Source organism: Myxocyprinus asiaticus, chromosome 45, assembly GCF_019703515.2.
Source record: "Myxocyprinus asiaticus isolate MX2 ecotype Aquarium Trade chromosome 45, UBuf_Myxa_2, whole genome shotgun sequence".
Classification (NCBI taxonomy): Eukaryota; Metazoa; Chordata; class Actinopteri; order Cypriniformes; family Catostomidae; genus Myxocyprinus; species Myxocyprinus asiaticus.
In genome coordinates this window covers 4817238-4842516 of record NC_059388.1, presented here as the reverse complement: position 1 = coordinate 4842516, position 25279 = coordinate 4817238, and the positions used below count along the sequence as shown (strand labels likewise).

The window sequence follows — 25279 nt, the reverse complement described above, 5'->3', positions numbered from 1 at the left end:
GAACCCTTTTCGAATCACACCAATCTCATTATGCCATTTGCCTCTTATGCGTGCATCATCACAGACATATAAATCGGAGTATGCCACCATTTCATCAGGATTTTTCAGCTGAAGGGAGGTGAATGCATCTCTCGGTCCCTTAACAGCAAGAAATCAGTAGTGTGACGAGTGTACGCTGCGTCTCGTTCCCTTCTTTCAGGAAACCAAGGTTATAGTCATAACCAAGTCATTCCCTTTCTAGTCGTCACTTCAACACTGCATTAGTAGCTGACGCTATGGGAATCCAAAATGCTGTGCTACTAATTTGCACTCACTAAACAATGCCTACTGGCCATTAGGGTAGGAAAAATCATTGGAAAGACCTCCCCTTCGTCTTGGAAAAAATAGGAAGGCGGAGGAAACAAATAACCATATATGGTAATAATATAACAATGACACTAGCCGTACTGAGTGGTGAAACACTGTACAAAGCTCGACTTCGCACATAGTGGGTAGGGAAGAGACAATACAGTCAGAGATGGGAATGTCAAGTCATTTTTATTTGTATAGCACCTTTCAGAACACACATCGTTTCAAAGCAGCTTTACAGAAAATCATGCATTAACAGAAAATGAAACTGTAATATCTATAATGTCTTACAGTCATCATTGTGTAGTTTGATAAAATACGATTGTGAATTGTGTTTAAAAATAAGTAATTAAATAATAATTGTATTTAGAACCCCTGTGAGCAAGCCAAAGGCGATTGTGGCAAGGAACACAAAACTCCATAAGATGTTGGTTAATGGAGAAAAATAACCTTGGGAGAAACCAGGCTCATTGTGGGGGCCAGTTGCCCTCTGACTATAATGCCAATATTACTTATGTATATTGCAAGTCATGGTTTAAAATTATTAAACTAAGTAAGTGTTAAGGGTCAGTGTTTAAACAAAGATTTTGTATGAACTGTAAGATTAATGACTAATGTCTTTGAAGTCCATCCTGGATTAACTGCAAAAGTTCACATAGATGCATTGTCCTTGTTAGTTGGCTGATGAAGGGATTTGTTGGCAATTAATTGATAGTCTATGTATTACATTATAAGAGTGTAGTCCATCATTAGACCGAGGTGATGCATGCAGAGATCAGTGAGGTGCATCGCAGTTCAACCGGCTAGTAATTTTGGTGAGGTCTATCCTAAATCCAAGGTTCAGGCAATGGCAATATGGTGTATCCCATGTCTTATGGTTAGAGTTGACATCAGTTCATCCTCTGAAGTCCATCGTAATAGACTGAAGTGATGTTTGACTGGCACCGGCTGCTATTAGTCATCATCACTCAGAGACACAGATCACTCAGTGGACTCCAACACAAAGCAGGAATGGAGCTGGATCCAGACAGTTCTGGTGACCACAGGATAGGAGTCCCGAGGGTTGAGACAGGGAAACAAATAGAATAATATTAGAATAGATGCCATTCAATTTATTGCAGAGTTCTAGATCATGGTCAGTGTTTCTGGTTTCTGGCAGACCTAACTAAACCAGCCTAATTGTGAGTTGAAGGATAAATTAGGTGTATGCCTGGCTAAATCGATGAGTCTTTAGTCTAGACTTAAACTAAGTGAGTGTGTCTGCATCTCGAACAGTGTTAGGGAGAATATTCCATAGCTTAGGAGCCAAATATGAAAAGGATCTACCTCCTTTTGTGGATTTTGATATTCCAGGAACTATTAACAGGCCAGAATTTTGCGATCATAATGAACGTGATGGAGTATAGCATGGTAGAAGGTCACTTAACGACTGGCACGTCCTGCTGGATTTTTTCCTCATAACAGTGGAAACAACTTAAAATACTCCATCATTTTTGGGCATACAGATAAGTGTAAGACATCATAAAGTGTCTACTTTTATTTGTGAACACTCACAATAACAACAAAACCTTGTGCTTTTGTAAAATAAAGAAAATAAACGGTGCGCTTTCAGCTGTCTCTGTCTCCACGAGCATCTTTCTGAAACACTTCACAAAAATGAACTGAAACTCATATTCATGATCATCCACGCCTCCTCACATATGGCCTTTCTAACACTAAAAGTGTCTTACATAAGTTAAATGACTATATTGTTTTGTATGAATGAGTGATCAGGATGGTTTTCACATCATTTTGTAGCAAAAACTCTAGGCTACAAGATCCAGTTCTCAAAAGTATTGTGAACAAATGTTTAGTATGTGTTATATGGCCTTATTTCAGTGACTTCAAATTTTTGTTTTTTCAAAAACCATGCATAAATGTTATATTCTCAAAAATACAAACATGTACATACATGTTGCTCACATATTATTGTAGCACAGTTTGTGCTGAATACAGTATTATCAGACTTTAGCCATTAATATGTTTTTAAGCAACTGAAAAAAGCACAAATGTCAGGGTATGTCAAAACTTCTCCAGGGCCCAAAACACCCTCAGACCCCAAAGGGTTAAGTACTGCAGAGCTATGCCATTCAAAGCTTTGTACGTAGTTAACAGAATTTTAAAATTAATATGAAATTTAACAGGTAGCCAATGTAACGACGATAAAATGGGGCTAATATGATCATATTTCTTGGTTCTAGTCAGCACTCTGGTTGCTGCATTTTGAACCAATTGAAGTTTATTTATTGATCTTGCTGGACATCCTCCCAGTAATGCATTACAATAATCTAGTCTTGAGGACATGAACACATAAATTAGTTTTTCGGCATCAGTAACAGAGCATGTGTTGTAATTTAGCAATATTTCTTAGGTGGAAGAATGCTGTTATACAAACATTGGTAATTTGATTTTCAAAGGACAGATTGGTATCAAATATAACACCTAAATTCTTCGCTGTTGAAGACGATGTAATAGTACATCGAGAGTCAAATGATATTTTAGTGGCTTGTTTTACAGGTTTTTGGTTCAATAATTAGTACCTCTGTTTTGTCTGAATTGAGTAGAAGGAAATTTCTGGTCATCCAATCTTTTATTTCATTGATACACTCTGCTAATTTGGAGAATTGTGAAATTTCGTCAGGTTTGGAAGAAATATAAAGTTGGGTATCGTCGGCATAACAGTGGAAATTTATTCCACAATTTCTGATAATATCTCCCAGGGGAAGCATATACAAGGAGAAAAGCAGAGGCCCTAAAACTGATCCCTATGGCACTCCATACTTTACTTTTTTGTTTGGTTTGACAATTCCTCATTTACATAGACAAAGTGGTAGCGGTCTGCTAAATAGGACCTAAACCATGCTAATGCAGTGCAGTCTCTGTACTGTGATGGGGCCTAAATCCTGACTGAAATTGTTCATATATACTATTTCTCTGTAGAAATGAACATAGTTGGGAGGATACTACCTTTTTCTAGTATTTTCAACATAAACGGGAGATTTGAAATCGGTCTATAATTAGCCAGTTCTCCAGGATCAAGTTGTGGCTTCTTAATAAGCGGTTTGATAACTGCCATTTAAAAGGGGAAGGGGGACACTATCAAGAGTGCTAGAGAAAACTGTATTTATATTTTCCGTTATTTCATCAAGTTCTTCTAGGCTTTGGGGCTTACTGAGTGTATGAGATAGATCTGTAAGATTATTAGTGAAGCTATCTTTAGTGGTCGAAAGACCTACCTGAACGATAGCATGGTGTAGACTGAGTAACATTAGCTGATCGCAGCATACAAGATATGAGGTAATGATCTGAGATGTCATCGCTCTTCAGTAGAATTTCTTTAGTATCAACATCAACTCCATATGACAGAATTAAATCTAGCATATGATTATGGCGATGAGTTGGTCCTGTCACATTTTGTCTGACTCCAAGAGAGTTGAGAATATCGATAAATGCTAATCCCAACGTGTCATTTTCATTATCTATATGAATGTTGAAGTCACCAACAAATAATGCTTTATCTATAGTAACTACAAGATCTGATAAAAAATTAGCAAATTCACCAAGGAAACCAGAATAAGGCCCGGGTGATCTATATACTGTAGCATGGGCAAAAGATGACAGAGCTTTTTATTTTTTAGTTTTTTTTTTTTATATCTGATGGTGTCACATTAAGAATTATTAGTTCAAAACTTAAACTTATGTCCTGTCCTCTGATTAACCCCAAAATCTTCACTGTAAATTGTAGCAACACCTCCTCCTCGACCCTTCAGACGAGGCTCATGTTTATAACAATAATCTGGGGGAGTAGATTCATTTAAACTAATATATTCATCTGGTTTAAGGCAGGTTTCAGTCAAACAGTGCATCCAAACTATGATCTGTAATAATTTCATTTACAATTAGTGCTTTGGTAGAAAGAGATCTAATGTTAAGTAGCCCTACCTTTATATTATGTTTATCTTCAAAAAAAGATTTTTTTTGATAGTTTGTTTTTTTCACGTTTGACCTTAATCACTTTTATAAATGACATAGTGAGAATTTTGTGTTTGGTAGTTTGGGGAACAGACACAGTCTCTATGTGATATCTAGGTGATACAGTCTCTATGTGTTGTAGTTTATGTGACCTATGTGACGTCTCAAGGCAGCTAGAAGATGTTCGGATTAACCAGTTTGTGTGCTTCATGACCTGGGCCCCAGTTAGTCAAATACTATCATTATTAAGACTATGAGCCAAAATACTAGAGAGGAGAGTGGCACCTTCCCTGGAGGGATGGAGTCCATCTCTATTTAGCAGGTCAGGTTTACCCCAGAAACTCTTCCATTTGTCTATAAATCCTATGCTATTCTCCAGACACCACTCAGACATCCAGCCATTCAGTGACACTAATCTACTATAAACCTCATCTCCACAACGACCAGGAAGGGGGCCCAGAGCATATTACAGTGTCTGACATAATTTTTGCAAGTTCACACACTTCTTTAACATTATCTGTAGTAATCTCCTACTGGCAAAGCCGGATATCATTAGTGCTGATATGGATAACAATTTTAGAAAATCTAAGTTTAGCATTAGCCAGCACTTGTAAATTTGATCTGTTGTCAGATGCTTTGGCACCCGAAATGCATTCAACAATAGTGGATGGAGTCTCTATTTCCACATTCCTTACAATAGAATCACCAATTATTAGGGCTCTTTCAACATGATTCTCAGTGGGTGCATCACTGACTGGGGAGAATCGATTGGAAACCCTAACAGGAATTGGAGAGTGGTGTCGCTTTGCTGAGCGAGTATGCCGCCAAGACGTCACCCAAACGCCCTGCTGTGGGGGCTCTAGAGCTGGAACCAAGTGTGTGTGTTGCTCAATGTTCTACCCGCATCTGAAACAGTATCTACCTGCTTCTCTTTCTCACTGACCTCCACTAGCATTCGGATGCATGTCTCTAACTCATTAACCTTCTCCGTCAGCCTGACTTATTCCTTACATTTATCACATGTGAATCCCTCACTACTGACGGAAGAAGCTATTGTAAATGTGACATGCAATGCAGGAAGAAATAACATGCATGGATGCCATGACTTACCGCAATTGATTGTTGTTGTTGTTGTTGGTTGTTCCTGAGCGGTGAGGGTTTGAGATAGATGCGAGTCCCTCATGCAATTGTTTGTTGTTATGGTTGTTATTGATAAGCGGTGCTTTGAGATCGATGCAATAATCTGTGCAACACAGAGGAGAAAACGGGTGCACGCTGTAAAATGCTTGCAGTTTAATCGTGATAAAATAGGAAGCAGATACACGCGGAAAATGCACGCAGTTGAATTGCAATAAGAGAATAATGCGGGGGGAAACCCGATGCACGCTGAAAAATGGCAGATGTTAAGGATTAAAAGCTGAAAACGGATAGATAAGTGATGCAAAAAAAAAAAGCTTGCAGGCTACAAACACAGACTTGAGCTAGGCGCCAGCAGCAACAGGTAAAATACACACAGATGAAACAGTAGAAAAGTGGTAAAATGACAAAGGATAAAACGATGAACGTATGAGAATAAGAATAAGCAATGCTAAGCAGGCTACAAACACTCATGCGGCATGCCGTCAGGAACAGGAAATCCAGTGACGAGAGCAATGTAATGAAATGGCACTAACCAACAGGGTAGTGAACTATTGAAAATAGCAACTTCACAACATAGTGCGGAAGAGAGAAGACACTAGTTAGCAGGGTAGTAAAACATTGAAAAATCAACCCTCCTTTGCAGCCAAAATCTGGGAAAGATTTAGGAAGCATCCACATTCTAGAACCTGGCGAAGGTGTAAGGGGAAGCGAAGCCTGCAGCCAGACAGGTGTCCTTTAAGGTATGTGTGCGCAATGGCATCCATCACTCCATGAGATAGTTCATACCTACAGTATGGTCTCAAGTTGTGACAACCCTAGCAGATAAGCCCCATTCAGGGGACAAACATGAAGCTTCCAAAGCTTCTGGGGAAAACGCCTCTCCTCCAACAACTCTACCAGCTTGGAAACCATGGGCTGTTGGGCCACATCGGCACAGCTAACAGCATGATCTCCCCGTGTTCCCAAATATTGCACAGCATTTTATTTAGCAAGCGGACTGGATGGAATGCATATTTGTGCTTCGCTGGCCATTTGTGAGCTAGGTCCAGTGGAGCCTGAGTCATGGAGTACCAGAGGTGACAGTCCATGGTCTTCAGGGAGGCAAATATATCAACCTCCGCTTCCCCAAATACCTCCTAAATTCTGTGAACTGTCTAAGGATGAAGTCTCCATTTCCATAGCTTGGTGCCTTGGCAGGAGAGAAAATCTGCTCCAAAGTTCAGTTGGCCGGGGGCATGCACTGCACGTATCGAGAGGAGATGACTTGCTCCAGAGGATAATTTGGCATGCCAGATCCAACATCGGCATGACTGCACTCCCCCTTGGCAATTTATTTACACCACAACTTCAGTGTTGTCCATACGGATCAGAATGTTAAAGCCCTGCACATCTGCCCAAAAGTTCTCAGAGCTAAGAGGACTGCAAGGAGTTCTAAGCGATTTATGAGGCACAACATTTATGCACCTGTCCAGGTGCCGAAGGCTGGATGACCGTCGTACAGGGCTCCCCAGGCTGTGTTGTACTTGTCCTACATGACAACTTTGCGACTTGCCACTGGGCTGAGTGCAACGCCCTACTGATAGAACATGGGCATTTTTCAAATAGATAGCGCAGCTAAACAGCAGCGCATCACTATGAGATGTAACGACCATTTCGAACACAATACTTGTTGACCCCTCTCCAAACATAGCACTTATGGTTGTGACCACAAAGCTCTATTTTGGTCTCATCGCTCCACAGTGTGCCAGAAGCTGTGAGGTGTGTCAAGGTGTTGTCCGGCATATTGTAACCAGGCTTTTTTGTTGCATTGGCTTTTTTCTGGCAACTCGACCATGCAGCTCATTTTTGTTCAAGTATCGTCGTATTGTGCTCCTTGAAACAACCACACCATCTTTTTCCAGAGCAGCCTGTATTTCTCCTGAGGTTACCTGTGGGTTTTTCTTTGTATCCCGAACAATTCTTCTGGCAGTTGTGGCTGAAATCTTTCTTGGTCTACCTGACCTTGGCTTGGTATCAAGAGATCCCCGAATTTTTCACTTCTTAATAAGTGATTGAACAGTACTGACTGGCATTTTCAAGGCTTTGGATATCTTTTTATATCCTTTTCCATCTTTATAAAGTTCCATTACCTTGTTACGCAGGTCTTTTGACAGTTCTTTTCTGCTCCCCATGGCTCAGTATCTAGCCTGCTCAGTGCATCCATGTGAGAGCTAACAAACTCATTGACTATTTATACACAGACACTAATTGCAATTTAAAAAGCCACAGGTGTGGGAAATTAACCTTTAATTGCCACTTAAACCTGTGTGTGTCACCTTGTGTGTCTGTAACAAGGCCAAACATTCAAGAGTATGTAAACATTTGATCAGGGCCATTTGGGTGATTTCTGTTATCATTATGATTTAAAAAGGAGCCAAACAACTATGTGATAATAAATGGATTCATATGATCACTATCCTTAAATAAAAGACAGGTTTTTTTGCATGATCAGTCATATTTTCAAAATCAATGCCAAAATTTCACAATTTCTGCCAGGGTATGCAAACTTTTGAGCACAACTGTATATTACCAATTCTCCAAGGGTATGCAAACTTTTGAGCACAAATGTATCTACTAATAGCCTGGGCAGTGATCTTGGTAGCCGGGAGCGCCATGCCTGTGGCGCAGCTCAGCTCTTTGCAAGACTTGGGTCTTGGCCGCTCTCGTCCATGTCCTTCTTTGGGTCAGCATGTAGGCTTGCAAGACCACTGTGGCGTGCAAAGCTAAACCAGCCTGGCCTGCCGCAGTGTAAGCTTTACCCAATAAAGAACACATAAGCCTACACAGCTTGGACATATGAACCGGCTTAGATTTCCACACCAGCTTGGAAGTGGAGGGGAATAAGTGGGCTGCAACTGGGGGAAGGTCAGTATGGTCATGCAGCTTGGGAAAGAATGGCACATGATGGCGGGATGCAGAGCCGTGCCGATTCTGTAAGAACCTTTCATCGAGTTAAAAATGCTCAGGAGCATCAACTGTGTGTCATTCGAGCTGAAGTTTATTGAATGCCCTGGTTAGAAGCTCCAACACTTTTGCTCTCCCACAGCTTTCCATCTTGTAGGAGGAAATGCCATCAAACTCATCGACTGAGTGTGACCAGGTCTCACCATTAGAGGCCACAAGTGATATAGCAGCTCCGTCTTCATTATCACCGCAAAACGAGATTGCACTATGAGGTCGCAATGGACGTACTAAACAGGTGAAGCTGCTTGTGGCTGCAAACAGAGGGATACATTGCTTGCATGGTGGTAATCAATTATGAAACGGCTTCTTGAATAAGACGTTGTTAAGCAAACGGCTCTTTTACTTTCTTTTCACTAAAAGAAACACACAATACAACAACTGCAAACACAGAAGTGTTCAAAAAATATGTTCTACATAGGAGCATGATTGGTAGAGGAAGAAATATAATCCACTCGCTGTCAAGGGTGCAAAAACAAACAACGAAGTGCTGAGTCGGGTTCAGACACTAGAGATGTTATTCTGATGAAATGGCGCTGTGCTCCGGTTTATATGCCCGCAATGACACTCAAATAACAGGCGGAGCACCAAGTGCCAACTGCTAATGAGATTGCTGTGATTTTAAAAGGGTTCAGTGATTATCAGTCCTGCAAGGAGCTCCCATAGTGTTAGCTACTGACGCAGAGTTGAAATGACTATCTTAAAAGGGAACTTATTTAAAAATATAAAATATGTTGTGATTGGTCACTTGTCAGTTTAAATTCATTGATGCTAGAAACCTATTATCTCTTCAGGTGATCCCAGTTGGGATTTAGTTAATTGACAGATCATTCTTTAAATTCTGTGTCCACAGCAACGTGAGGAGTTGACGAAGCGCAGAGAGAAGGTGATGAGGAAGAGAGACAAGATTGCCAGTGAGGACACGGATGCAGACAGAAGCGTCCTCGCTCACTGAAGAGATGGAGTCACTGACTGCTAACATTGACTACATCAACGACAGCATAGCCGAATGCCAGGCCAACATCATGCAGATGGAAGTGGCCAAAGTAGGGAAAATAGGAAATTATGTCATGCAAAATAACATACCATATTGCTGCTTTAGATTCAACACTGCAAAACATTTTTTTTCCTTTTCTCCCAATTTGGAATGCCCAATTCCCACTACTTAGTAGGTCCTCATGGTGGCGTGGTTACTCACCTCAATCCGGGTGGCAGAGGACAAGTCTCAGTTGCCTCCGCTTCTGAGACAGTCAATCCGCACATCTTATCACGTGGCTCATTGTGCATGACACCGCAGAGACTCACAGCATGTGGAGGCTCATGCTACTTTCCGCGATCCACGCACAACTTACCACGTGCCCCATTGAGAGCAAGAACCACTAATCGCGACCACGAGGAGGTTACCCCATGTGACTGTACCCTCCCTAGCAACCGGGCCAATTTGGTTGCTTAGGAGACATAGCTGGAGTCACTCAGCATGCATAAAATTCGTATTCGAATTTGCGACTCCAGGGGTGGTAGTATTTATGCTTATATTAAGAAAATGGGGGTAAGAAATTTTTTTTTTCTTACCCCACTTGCAAATATATATATATATATATATATATATATATATATATATATTTGTTTTGTTTTAAGGTGGGGCATGTGGTGAATTGTGCGTGGATGCCGTGGAGAATAGCGTGAAGCCTCCGCACGTCTCCACGGTAACGCACTCAACAAGCCACGTGATAAGATGCACGGACGGTCTCAGACGCGGAGGCAACTGAGACTCGTCCTCCACCACCTGGATTGAGGCGAGTCACTATGCCACCATGAGGACTTAGAGCACATTGGGAATTGGGCATTCCAAATTGGGAGAAAAGGGGAGAAAATCAAAACAAAGAAGAAAAAAAAGCATTAGCTATACCAAATTTATTCAGATTTCTCTGAAAATAAGACCAACACCATTTTGCTTCTCAAGTATTTTTTTTCTCATTTTAAGGTTAAGATATATGTACTGGAAAATATGACAAAAATATTTCGAGTTTTTGCTGTGAGCTCAGAAAGTTAAAATTTCAAACCGGGTGGAGTTTTTTTAAATTATACTTTTAGGTTTTATATGACATATTACATGATAAAACCTGTTTAGCAAAATCTTGTGGAGAACAAGGTAAATTATACTTTCTGTTCAAAAAACAAATGTCAGCGCTGCAATTTTGTGTCTTCCAAGCATCGGACAAACAAGTGCTTTATGTTTGTAGACTGGAGATCTCAAGTAGGAATATCCCACTTCCCACTTTGAATGAATTGCAGCATAATAGTTACAGTTGTTGTGAAAGAGCAATATCTTGTACGAAGATTAATTATAATCTAGCAGCATATTCTGTTGCTGTGTATGATCAGAAAAGCACAGAGTGGATCAATATATGCGATTGATTTTTGATGTCAGTGGTTCAAAACTGTTTAATATGGGTTGTTTTCTACAGGAGGAAGGAGATACAGTGGACATGTCTGCTGTGATCAGTTCATGTACACTATCAGAGGCCCGTTTCCTGCTTGATCACTTTCTTCTAATGGCCATCAATAAGGTATCTGAGATCAATAGACCTTTATTTAAACTGGGGATTCTCCATTAGTTGAGCATCAGATATAGGTCAGTTTTTAGCATTTTAGCATAAACTAGATAAAAATGTTCATCAAGACAAACTTTGATGTTGACTTGAGAAAGCCTAGTCTGAAAGTTTGAAGTAGTTGTAAAAGCTTGAAGTTTGAAGGTTTTAAGTTTGAAGTAGTTACAAGTTTAAGTAGTAGTTTTAAAAATTCAAAGTTTAAAGATTATAAGACCATTCTATCAGATAGATAGATAGATATGTTCTGGTTCAGAGACTAAATGGTTGCTAGAGTGTGGCTAAGTATTGTCCAGCATGATATTTAAAGGCTCCTTGCTGGTCTGAGTCAAATAAGCCAAAGTTGAAGAGATATGTGTTTTGCTATACGGTTGCTAGGGTAAGTCCATCTGGTTGCTAGGAAGTTGTCAGGGTGATCCTAAAAAGACTGCTTGATGGACTGAGTGTATTGAGTCAAACCTGAAGACTCTGTTACATTCTGATCAGGTGATATCCATCTAAGCCATTTTGAATGGCATTCAATGGGTTTTGGTTGCTTGGGTGCACTAAATGGTTGTTAGGTTGTATGCAGTTGCTAGGATGTTAAGTGATGGAGTGAAAGAAAGAATAAAAAGAGTGGAGTGATGGAAAGATAGAAAAAGAAAGTGATAGAGTGACAGAAAGTATGAGTGGTGGAGTGATAGGATGTAGCTTGAATCCTCTAAAGGAGTTATTACAGGAAATACCTGTAAATACTTTTCATACCTTGAATGGAAGTCAAAGAGACATGAGGCCTTTTCGGAAGTCCGATACTGGAATACCGTAATTCCGATCAGTTAGAAAAGATATAGCACACTACTCGGGATTAGTCTGAAGGTCTGTGCCGAGTTTGGTCCATGTAGCTTAAAAGCTCTAGGAGGAGTTAGAGTCAGAAATTTAGTCTCAGAAGAATAATAATAACTAGATAGTAAAGTTTGAAGACAAACTTTATGTTGGCATGACAAAGCCTTGTCTGAAAGTTTAAAATAGTTTGAAGAGTTGGAATTTTGAAGGTCTTACAGTCAGACAGACAGAAGGAACATCATACAGATTGACAGCCAACTGTAAGAAGTCCTATGCAACCCTACCCCTTGCTTGTTTTTCTGAATGGCAAATTGGTTGCTAGGGTAACCCCATCTGGTTGCTAGGCAGTTACCAAGGTGATACTCAAAAGGCTCCTTGCTTTCTTGAGTGAAATAAGTCAACCCGGAAGTCTCTACGATGTTCTGGTGCAGAGATATGTGAATTGTTACTTGGTTGCTAGGGTAACCCCATCTGGTTGCTAAGCATACTTATCAAGGCTGCTTGCCATCTGGAGTAAAATAAGTCAACCTGGAAGTCTCTTATTAGACCATTCATTCTATCACATAGATAGATAGATAGATAATGACCCTCAGATAGATAGATAGATAGAACATTTGGTTGCTAGGCAGTTACCAGGGTGCTACTCAAAAGGCTTCTTGCTACCCTGAGTCCAATGAACTAAACCGGAAGTGTCTACAATGTTCTGGTGCAGAGATATGTTATTTGTTACTTGGTTGCTAGGGTAACCCCATCTGGTTGCTAGGCAGTTACCAAGGTGATACTTAACATGGCTACTTGCCATCCTAAGTGAAATAAGTCAACCCGGAAGTCTCTACAATTTTCTGGTGCAGAGATATGTGATTTGTTACTTGGTTGCTAGGGTAACCCCATGTGGTTGCTAGGCAGTTACTATGGTGATCCTAAAAAGGCTGCTTGCTGGACTGAGTGTAATGGGACAAACCTGAAGACTCTATAACATTCTGATCCAGAGATATCCATCTAAGCCATTTTGAATGGCAGTCAATGGGTTTTGGTTGCTAATGTGCACTAAATGGTTGCTAGGTTGTATGCAGTTGCTAGGGTGTTAAAGTGATAGAGTGAAAGAAAGAATAAAAAGAGTGGTGTGATGTAAAGATAGAAAAGAAAGTGATGGAGTGATATATAGATAGATAGGATGTATGAGTGGTAAATTAGAGCAGCTAAAGGCATATTAAAGGCCTTCTGTGTGGCTGTATACTTTAGAATTTTTGACAGTTGGAGTTTGAATAGTCTGAACATTCCATCAGTGTAAGTGAATGGGGATTTTTCCGATGTTTGATCGTCCGCTGTGGGAAAACGGTAAGTCCGATCAGTTAGAAAAGATATAACACACTATTCGGGATTAGTCTGAAGGTCTGTGCCGAGTTTGGTGCATGTAGCTTAAAAGTTCTAGGAGGAGTTAGAGTCAGAAATGTTAGTCTCAGAATAATAATAATAAGTTTAAATAAAATTTCAGTACGTTGGCTTTCTCAAGCCAACCTAATAATAAATTTAAATAGGATTTCAGTAGGTTGGCTTTCTCAAGCCAACCTAATCATAATAAGTTTAAATAGAATTTCAGTACGTTGGCTTTCTCAAGCCAACCTAATAATAAATTTAAATAGGATTTCAGTAGGTTGGCTTTCTCAAGCCAACCTAATAATAATAAGTTTAAATATAATTTCAGTAGGTTGGCTTTCTCAAGCCAGCCTAATAACTTGATAGGTACATTTCCTGATGAAAATGTGAGTAGTGCTTGTCTTGGAAAAATTCGTCACCATGATGTCCCACCAACTGCCCCAAGTTGAAAGATGTACCCTCATGACAGTAGGATGTTCTGATGCAGAGATATTGGTGTTGTTCCATGGTTGCTATGGTGTTCCATCTGGTTGCTAGGCAGTTACCAGGGTGATACTTATCAAGGCTCCTTGCTCTCCTGAGTTGAATAAGTCAACCCGAAATTCTCTACGATTTTGTGGTGCAGAGATATGTGATTTGTTACCTGGTTGCTAGGGTAACCCCATCTGGTTGCTAGGCAGTTACCAGGGTGATACTTATCAATGCTACTTGCCGTCCTGAGTGAAATAAGTCAACCCGAAAGTCTCTACAGTGTTCTGGTGCAGAGATATGTGAATTGTTACTTGGTTGCTATGGTAACCCCATGTGGTTGCTAGGCAGTTACCTGAGTGATACTTAATGAGGCTCTTTTCCATCCTGAGTGAAATAAGTCGAGCTGGAATTCTCTACGATGTTGTGGTGCAAAGATATGTGTTTTGTTACTTGGTTGCTAGGGTAAGCCCATGTGGTTGCTAGGCAGTTATCAGAGTGATACTTAATGAGGCTCCATGCTATCCTGAGTGAAATAAGTCAACCCGGAAATCTCTACGACATTCTGATCCTGAGATACCCGTCTTCGTGATTTTGAATGGAAGTCAATGGTGTTTGGTTGCTAGGGTGCTCTAAATGGTTGCCAGGGCGTGGCTAGCCAGTGAACAGAGATTCTTATTGGCTGCTTACTAACCTGACTCATAAGAGCCAATCCCCAAGTGTTTATGACATTCTGTTCTGAAGATATCCTTCTGAGACATTTTGAATGGAAGTTAATGGAGGGTGGTTGCTAGGGTCCCATAAATGGTTGTTAGGGCGTGGCTATGCCATTTCCAAAGTGATACTTAAAGAGTGATTGGTATCCTGATTGAAATGAGCCTGCCCCCATGTATCTATGTCATTCTGATTGGGAGATATGATCTGGCAACTTTCTTGCCTTGACTGCCATAGTAGGAACAAAATTCTCTTCCCATAACACCCTATGGGACTTTTTGGTAAATTTTTTTGCCCCCCTTTTTACCCCCTGGGGTACATTTTACCCCCAAACATAAAAAAATACAAAAAAAAAATAGTAGATCAGTATGTTGGCTTTGTCAAGCCAACATAATAATAATACGTTTACGTAGTAATTGTCCTCGTGTTCCATCACCGGACAGCAATTCAGAGTAAACTTCCTGTCGCCTTTGAAGTAATGCAATGTGAAGGTTGTATAAAGTAACATTTATCTTTAACAATGCTATCAAAGTGAATAGCAGACACAATCATGCCAGTACAACATCAGCCGCCATCTTGATTGTTTTGGGTTGAATAGATCACATGACTATGTTAAATGACAACAAATACTTCATAGTTTTTAAATATCTCCATTTTCCCTGTCCACACTACAACGCGAAGATGTTCTCTGTTGACCTCTCTCATCAAAGCATTTCCGTCCGCAGAACTGCCACTCACTAGATATTTTTTTTGTTTTTGACAGCATTCTGAGTAAACTTTAGAGACTGATTGTGTGTTAAAATCCCTGGAGATTTTCAAATATATCCACCTGGGAGAGCATTTTCAAAAAGCTGGACAAAAACGCCATCCCAGTGTGGATAGAAACGTGTAATTGTGGCTGGCCTAAATTTAGTCAACATTACGTCATATTCATTATTACGTCATATTCAATATTATGTCTTATTCGTTAATTTTAGTCAGTTTTATTGAGTCAAATAATACGATGTGTATTATGTGCAAAATGACAAGCGTACTGTACGTGTTAAACTGTACAAACGTTTATCAGATATTAATACTTTTAGAAAACTTATGAAAATTACTAATTTAAACATTTATCAAACATATAAAAGATGCATAAAAATCCAATGGTCCTTGTTGTAAAACTTGAGCTCCTGAAATAATAGCATATTATAAAAATGGTATACTGAAGTATTAGCTAATTTTTAGAAGTTACTGTATTCTGAATTCTGAATTTAGAGACTTTAGGATGTAGGTGCTACTGGTTGTTTAGATCAGTTTTACTATCAGAAATAATCAATAATTAATTATTATTAATTATTAAATAATATTTAAATTAAATAATAGAATTTAACTCATTAAATTCTATTCTCAGGGGCACCACTCTTTGACAAGAGAAAAATGATAGCAAGTTACTGATCGAGTCTCATAAAAACAAAATCTACCCTGAAGGTTGAGTATTTTAATTATTAATCAAAATAATCAAAAAGGGGAGAAACTAGTTAAATTATTGCCATACAAATCTAATAGTAATCTAATTACAGTTAGTTTCTAACACCAATAAACTAACAGTACGCTGAGGTAACATGGGAGTTCTTGACGTGGCAGAGGCTGGCTTCAACACAATATTCATACAAAAACAAACAGGAGTACTTATTATAATATAACAAGATTTATTATAATCAAGCAGTAATGAACACAGCCAATACTAGCTGAATATAACCCAAAAAAATATCAAGGAAATCCTAAACTAACAGTGGAGCTATATGCTAATGTGTGTGTGTGTGTGTGTGTGTGTGTGTGTGTGTGTCCAGATTCAGTAACAAAGGAATCAAAATGGAGGATCAGATTCAAAATGGAGGGTTAGATCCAAAATGGAGCTGATACAACTTGAGGGTGGAAATGAGCGGACACACAAAGGAACTGACGAAACAGGCGGGAGAATTTGGTTCACCAGAATTGAGTCAGATATAAACTGCAGTGCTGCTCACTTAGTGAATATCAGTATATGAGAGAGAGAGAGAGAGAGAGAGAGAGAGAGAGGAAAGGTGCATGCAATATAATTGAGGGTAACCGCTCGTAACAGCGGGGACTGAATTACTAGTTCAGATCACTCAACAAAACAAACTTAACCCCCCCAAAAAAATGCAAATCTCCCAACTCAAAACAGCAAACAGCGATCAGAGTTTAACATACAAGATATACTCAAAACATCAGCATTTAGAATCAAATATAAGATTTAGTTGCGCAAGAAAATCACAGTTTCTAAACTAAATCTGCCCAGATATCAAGCCTTACTTGGGAAATCCTGTGTGATTTCAGTAGGGTTGTCCGTTAGAATTCCTGTAGCATTGAGCGGTCAGGAGAAACGGTCTGGATGGTCCCTTGTCTTATGCTCGTCAGCAAAAAGACACGTCTCTGCTTTATTCTTCGGATCCAGCAGTGGAGAAGAATGCAGAAGGTATTCAACGTTGAATGAAAAAGAGGGAGAAGGGAAACTGGTCGCCTTTCCGTTTTTCAAAATAAATTCACTGTTGTCTTGCAGTGAAACTGAACCGGTTATTATAAGTATACTAGAAGACTTGAACAAAGCTATGTTAGCTTACTCTACCATGGCCAAATGGTGTGGTTAGAAAAACGTGGTCTCTTTGTTCTTAGTCCAAAATGGAGGGAAAACTCCTTCAGTACGTGCATGGTACAGAAGTCCCTTAACAGCCAACCGGAGCTTAGCACAGAGAGGCCGAACTACATCTGTCCGCTGGTTTTATTGACAAGATGACGTCATCGGTCGTAGGCCGCTTTCGACCAATGGCGTTTGAGACTGGGTCCATGGGCGGGACTTCACATCCAGTTGTGAAATTGTGAAGGATCCTGGGAAACTGAGTTCAATGTCTCTCCTTTGATTATAGAACAAAGGGCCATGCGGTCTCTACTGCCATTTTGAGTGGGCCAAGTCCCTACACCCCCCCCCCCCCCCCCTTGGCCTTAATGTTGGGGTTCCTGCCACAGTCCTTGAGAGCAACCCAAAAGTTGTACAGTCCATGTGTCCTGGGTTTGCATGAGCTTAGTTTAGTTCCTGGAAGTATTAACAGTTCATAAAGGCTTTTGACACCTGGGCAGTCATAGTAGGTAACATCTGGGCAGATGAATTCCAACTAGGCTAACTAACATCATTTCTATCAAAACATAGCACTTCACATCGGTAAACATATCAAACATTGCAACAAACCGATTTGAGATTGTTACAGTTAGTATAACTGTTCCTGGGCAGAGTTAGGAGCAGTTAGTGGTAGAGGGGTAGACAGGTGCTTGAAACGCTGTGGAACGAGTGTCATAGCATCCAGTCTAATGTGTAGTGTTTGGACATGTCTGTGCATGGCGTATGCAATTCCTGCCGTGATGATCCAACCACCAAGGAGGAGCCCAAGGGCAGTCAAACTGATGGGGTTTTCTTGATAAGCTGATAATTTTCCTATACGATTGAGAAATGTAGTCGTGAGCCCAGTCGATTTGAGACTGAACTTTACTAATTTGGTCCCTTCAGCTAGAAGCTGCTGTTGAAGGGTGTTGTCAAGTGAGGTTGTGGCCTCTGAATGCATCCATCATCTCAATCTCTGAATCGTGTCTCTCTGGACTGAGATGGTGGAGGACAATGTCGGCTATATGTACAGTGGCCCCTTGTGGGACCTTCAAGAACACCATTTGGTTTGGGATTGTTAATTTAGTGTTTGTGTCATGACGGTCGTATGACATTAGGATTTCAGTGGCAGGGGTACTGACAAGCCATCGACTACCAGCTCTTTCTACCCTAGATTCTGTCCCTTCGTCTTTAACATAGTAGTCTGGCATTTTTGCTCTGGGGTGTCAGCCCTCAGACCGCACAGGTGGTCGGTTATATCTCTGATAAATGGGTTACTGGGGCAAACCCAATGTATGTCCTTGGTGTTCGTACACATGTTCAGATTGGGAATAAGGTAGAGAGAGGGGTCATCATCGTGGTAGGTGAGCACAGGCGGTGTTTTGATATGTACATGTACATTATTCTTCCAAAACCCAACGTTCAATATGGATTTTAGTCGGTAAATGTTCTGTTTCTCTATAATGGGTAAGTTAAGGATAAATCCTATCTCTAGGTTCTGAGGATTTACATGGATGGGGATTGCACTGCCAAGGCTGTATGCCAGATGTATCTGAGAAGTTTGCACAATGGTGGTAGTGGCCGATCTAAGGATTTGTTCAACCATGTTTAGGGGAACTAGGTAGGATGGGATCTTTCCACCACTCAGGCTGTTAACTGAAGTGCTAATTTCCTTAACAAGGTCATGCATTAGATCTCTAACCATTCGCACATGTGTTATGTCTGATCTCACAACTTCTGACAAGGCATCCAGAGCATGCAAAGTGTTATTTAGAATTGCAGAATGCATGTTTACAGTGAGTATGGTACCCTGCAGGGTTTTACCCAGATCCTGTAATTGTTCTTTTTGTAACAGGAGTTTCTCTTGGATTTCTGGCATTTCCTCATTAAGTTCACCCATTTGTCTTTGGAGTGTAACAAGACTGACAGAGTTGGCAGCCGAAAGGCCGATAGAGAACAGGGAACCAAAGGCTGATGCTGCTACTAGCAGGCCACCGAGGAACCCTTTTGGTCATTTATTCCCACTGAGTTCTTCCTCTGTGACTTGGAATTTTTGCAGTTGTTCTAGGATGTGGACAGTTGTCAGTTTGGCATGTTCAACTGTGTCCTGGGTTTGGGTCCCGCTTACCCTGCCCTCTGTCATCTGTGGAGGTAACTGGATGTGTTTGCGATACACATCCCAAGGGTCTAAACGAACGTATATTCTTTGGGTGTAGAGGTGGCAATGGGTGATTAAGAGCCCAGGGATCTGCTGTAGGACAATACCGGTTGGCGGGCCGGTTTCTACCACCTCATTGGCTTGTGTGAGCTGTAGGTTGAGGAAGATGCCAAGGATCCAAAGGAATTTCATCCTGAAACATACAAGAGTCTCGTTACCTTGTGTTTGCAGGAGTAGTCTTAAGTGTTAGTGCATGCTAATGTTGTGAGTAAAGCATGTTACACCTAACTACAGGGGACACTATTGTTGTGGGTCCACCCCCCTTTGGAGTGGAGACTGTTCAAAGGGTTTGATCTGATTTGAATGGACCCATTTGTACGTTGGTGTTTGGTTTGGCTTCGAGATCCGGATTCGTTAAGCTACCGGGAAGAGCTTCCCTATGATCTCAAAGGGGCCTGACCAGCTTGGTAGGAACTTTTTGGAGATTCCCACTGGTTTAGCGAACCTGAAGTAGAGGACTTTATCACCTACTTTAAATTCGCGGTCAGACATTTTCCTATCGTAATGGGCCTTTTGTCCTTTGACACTGGTTTCCAGGTTTGTTTGGGCCCATGCTAACGTAGTTTGGAGGTGTTTGCGTAAATCGGTCACACAATGATGTGCATTATATGCGGTTGCAACACTGACGTCTTCTGGATGGTACAGCAGATGCAGTGGGAGAGTTAGTTCTCTCCCAGTCATCATTTCAAAGGGTGTGACCCCTGTGGTGCGGTGTGGAGTAGACCTGATTGCCATCAGTACCAAAGGGAGTTTCATGTCCCATTCTTTGTCATTGCTGTTGACATACTTCTTGAGCATGCTGACAATGGTACGGTTGGTTCGCTCAACCTGACCTGATGACTGGGAGTGTTATGCAATGTGGAATTTGGCTTCCACACCCAACATTTCCCACATTGTTTTCATCACAGCCACCGTGAAATGAGTGCCTCTGTCCGAGTCGATTGAAAGAGGTAGCCCCCAACGGCTGAACACATGGTTCATCAGCACAAAAGCTGTGGTTTCAGCCATGTCATTGGGTGCTGGCAAACACTCCACCCACTTTGTGAAAGCACAGGTGACAGTGAGGAGGTATTTGTTGCCTCGCGCCGACTTGGGTACTGGTCCGATCCAATCCATCTGCAGATTGGACCAAGGAAACGTGATTCCCTTGACCTGCAGTGGAGCTCGATTCAGTGGCCGGGAAGGACGGAACTGACAACAGATCAGACAGCCCTTTACGTTGGCATTAGTGTCTTTAAGCATAAATGGCCAGTACGCAACCTGTTGGAGGGTGTGGTAAGTAGCTTTGTAGCTCCTGTGACCCCCAATGGGAGCATCGTGGGCATGTATTAGCATCACCCCCCTATGGTCAGTCGGAACTATCCACTGGGGTGTACCTGGACCATCGGGAACATAGACCAACAGGCCTTTCTCAAGTTTCAGGTGTTGTTGTACCTGACAGAGAGCTTTTAGTTCTTTTGAGTCCTGTAAAGAGGATGGTAGTGCCGTTGTGTCTGAGGTTCCATCAACCGCTGCCGGATTGCCTTATCACCGGGTCCCATTCCTGCATGGCATTCAAGTCTGTGTCACCCAGTTGTCGACCCAGGTTCACAGTCTGCAGGCAGTTTTGGGGATTTTCCCGGTTCTCTCTTGCCTGTCTATGGGTGACGGCATTCACAGAGCAAGATAGTGGTTTTGGGAGCCACTCCTCCTTGAATTCCCATAGTTGGCCCCCTACTGCACCTCACTTAGCTAAGCGATAAGCTTCATCATTGCCCTCTTTGTCGGGGCCAAGAGTTTGTGAATGACCTTTGACCTTCTTCCAATACATAGTCATCCCTCTGTCAGTCACGAGTTGGTCACAAGCCAGGAAGAGTTCAGAGTGTTTGATCTCTTTACCTCTGGCATTCTTCATGCCATTTTCCTTCCATGTGGGGAAGTGTGAGATGAAGCTGTGGCAGGCGTAGTTAGAGTCAGAGCAGACTACCAACTGCACGATAGCCGACCTAGCGGCTTGTTGCAACACAATGAGTGCTGCGTAAATCTCTGTGTACTGGCTAGTCTTTGCACCAAGTTGGTAACTGTCGGGCGCATGAACAATGTAATTGACCCAGACTATGCCCACTCCAGCTTGGGTCTGGCTCTCATGGTGAAAAGAGCAGCCATCCATGTAAACCTTCGGGAGGTCTTGACAGACAGTTTCATCATAGTAATGATGATTTGAGGGAAGAGAAGGAGTGGTAACGAGGAGGGGCAGGGAACCTGTCTGTCCTTCGCAGTCACAATGTTGGCACTCAGCCAGGCCCTGACCCAAAGCCATCTTGTGGTTCTGAGCGTACCTGACTTCTATGTCGTAGCCTTGCAGTGCCATCATCCACGACGCGATGTGACTGTTGGACACTCATCCTTCTTTTAGCCGCTGGCTATTGAAGGAGACAGGCTAGTGGCAAGTTTCAATGATTACCTTCTGACCCCCGATGTAGCTTCGAAAGTGTTCCACAGCCCAGACTGTGGCTAGGAGGGCTCTCTCACAGTCTGAGAACTTCAGCTCTACACTGTTCAGAGGTCGGCTTGCATAGGCAACGACTCTGTTCTGTTTGTTATACCTCTGTGCCAGGGCAGCGCTGAGGCAGTGGGAGGAGAAGCTCGCCTCTAAGTGAAACTCCTTATCCTTGTCTGGGTAGGCAAGGCAAGGGGCTGAACAGAGCTTTGCTTTCAGTTCTCTGAAAGCCTGCTCTTGAGGGTCTCCCCATTCAAAGACCTTGTCTTTCTGGAGGAGCTCGGTAAGGGGCCTGGCTGTCTCCACATAGTCCTCGATGAACTGTCTGGAGTAGTTGCAGATGCCCAAGAAGCTCCTGAGTCTCGACACGTCGGTTGGGGTTCAATGCCATTGGCACCCACCAGTAAGCCCACGTACTCAACCTTGGTGTGGCACCACTGACCCTTGGAGAGGGCCAGCTTGGCTCCTGTGTTGGAAAGCTGGCTGAGCACGTATCGTATTTCGGTCAGGTGTGCTTCAAATGTCTGACTTCGCATGAGGATGTCATCCACATAGATCAGGTTGCCGCGGGCAGCAGCATCACTCATGGCTTTGTGCAAGAAGATATTAAACTCAGCTGGGGAGTTTGAATATCCGAATGGGCATCCGTTCCAAGTGAACTGTCGATTGCCAAAAGAGAAAGCCAGCTTGTACTTATCCACTGGATCAACTTTCATTGTCCAAAACCCATTGGACACGTCGACGGTTGAAAAGAAACAGGCTCTTTTCACTTTCGCAAGCTCCTGATCCAGGTGGGTCATGGGCCATCGTGAAAGAGGGACCTGTTTGTTCAGTTGTCGATAGTCAATCGTCAAGTGCCACTTACCATTGGGCTTCAACACCGGCCATAATGGTGAGTTGTATGTGGAGTTACATTCCCGTGTCAAGTATCTCTTGGATGGACTCATAGGCGGCTAAAGGAATTCTGTACTGGCATATGAATGTGGGTGGTGCATTTGGGTCAGTTGGGATACAAACTGTATGGAGTTCGATGATTCCAAAGTCATTGGAATCCCTTGAGAAGATATATTGGAAGTCGTGAAACAACATCCGCAGTTCTTGTCTTTGACCCTCTGTCATTAAGGTGTCTGCCTTAGTGAGTTGTTGTTCTATTTCATCCTCGAATCCCGGATAAGGTTCCTCTGGTAGGGAACCAGCTTCGTCACCAGTTGAAATCATGTCACCCGAATGAGCAGCAAGGGCGTACACAACCATGTCCGTTTCCGTGCCCAAGGCAGTACTGCAGATTTCTTCATTTTGTAGCATCTCATGACAAGCAACAGTGATCGAGGTTCTCCTCCCTCGTCAAGGATGGAGGCAGCTCTCCAATCACGGGCACTGTCAGCTCGAAGTCATGAAATGAGCTGTCGATCAGCAGCCCTAATGGTCTATGTGCCATCACAACAATTGGTATGTTTGTTAGGTTCTGGACAAGCAAGTAAGCTGAGCGGTTGTTGAGCTCAAGCAGAAGTGTGCCATAGATGGTCAGGCTGAGTTCCCAGAAGTATGGCAAGGGTTGGAAGAATGCCTGTGAATCTGGTATCATCTGTCCCTTGAGGATCATGAGGCAGACAGGGGCACCTGCAGTTCTAGCTGGGATAGTCAGGTCAAACTCACTCGTTGCCTGACACGACTGAGGGATGGTTTGATCAGAAAACACGTGTTCTGTATCAACCCCCACAGGATGGTTTTCAGTGCTTGCCTGAGACCATAGGACCTGGTTGTCAGTGTCCAGCAGAGCACCTAACCTAACAAGGATATCGGCCCCCACGAGGAGTGAGGGGTCAAGTTGGGGAATCACACTCATGAAGTGTGTAAACCTCTTACCAATTTGAATGGAAAGAGCACATATCCCAATAGCCTTGATGGGCCTCTGCAGTGACTCTGCAGAAAGAAGGTGGTGACTTTTGTGCACGAAGGATAGAGAGGAGCTGTTTTGACACAGCTTATCGTACAAAGCTTGACCGATGGCGGACTTTTCAGACTAGAGTGCGACAAGCACATCAGGTACCAAGATACCGTTAGCATGAACACGTGCAGCTATAAAGGGGCTGTACAAAGCTGGGTTTGAGTTTTGTAGTGAGCAAAGGAATGATTCGTGGGTGCTCACGGGTCCACCAAGCTGCGGTTTCGGTGGAGTCACAGATGACTCAAGAGGCTCAGAGCCAAGATTGGTCTGGATGTCTGGGTGATGGCAAAGTGCTGACTCAAGAACAGTGTCACAAGTGGGCTCTCCTGACTCTTGGATATAAATGACTCAGTCGTCTGAAGCGTGACGGCTGTGGGCTAGACGGACCGGATTCAGGGTTGCGACCTGGGCCCACATGTGCCCGCAAAGGCAGTCGATCAGCAGGGCCAGTCGGTCCAGCAGGTCGTTGCTGATAAGAAGTTGTTCTGTGTCAAAAGCACAGATGTAGATGGGATGATTGAGGGTCATCTCCTGGAAGGTGATATCAAGCCAAGCATGTTTTGTGATGGGGGCTCTGTTTTGTGTGTAGCTGACAAGGTTCACATCACAGGGCTCTGTCTGCAGTGGTTTACCAAGAGAGAGCATTGCCCTGGCGACTTCTGTGAAAGTCTCCTCGCACATTAGGCTGATTTCAGACCCAGTGTCCAGTAACGCATGGATGTCTATACACCTTCCTACCGACACTGAGGTGTATATGCATCTGGCATTACCCTTGTGGACAAGGTCTCCCAAGAATTGAAGGAGCGGAGCATGGGTTTTGGGCATGACTGCCACTGGGAGCGTCTGGGTCTTCTCTGTGTTCTTTCCCCAGCCTACAAAGTAGACTCTGGGGGAAGAGGGGGGAAGTGTATGGCCTAGTCATGCTGATGGACTGTCACCATCGGGTTGCTTGTAGCCATCTTCTGGCCCTTTGTGCTTTGTCACGTCCGCTAGGCTTTTCTGGATGAGGCTGAGCTGACGCTTCAGATCACTCTTCCCGTGAGGCTCTGAATGATTCCTTTTATTTCCATTCCAATGTCTGGGGTTTTTCACAAACCCGACATTCCTTTTCTTTGGTAAGGGATTCTGTTTTTTTTGTTTTTTTCTCTCTGACCCTGGGAGGGACCCTTGAGGTCATTCCCTTGGTTCCTCCAACCCCCCTGTGGGTGGTTGGGCAAGTGCTTTGAGGCTGCCGCTTCACTGCTCACTCTAGGTTGAGGTATTTCATAGCCCTCAAGCCCTAAGTCTGCCCTCTCTGAAGACTGGATGTCTAGGACTCTGACATCGTCTTCTGGTTTATCAGTCGGATGCACGACTGTTTCCCAAGTCATCTGGGCGATCTTTCTAATTTCCTGCATGGTCATCTACCCTGTTTACACATTAGTGTAACGTGAGTTCGCACGCAGGGGTGGAGGTTATGGAGGAAGAGAGATCTGAATCCTCGCTCTTT

At 42.6% G+C, this 25279-nt stretch overlaps 1 pseudogene; it reads left to right on the top strand.

Annotated features, from left to right (window-relative positions):
• Positions 1–25279, top strand: part of LOC127434909 (kinesin-like protein KIF21A) — a 149026-nt pseudogene that overhangs the window by 92688 nt on the left and 31059 nt on the right.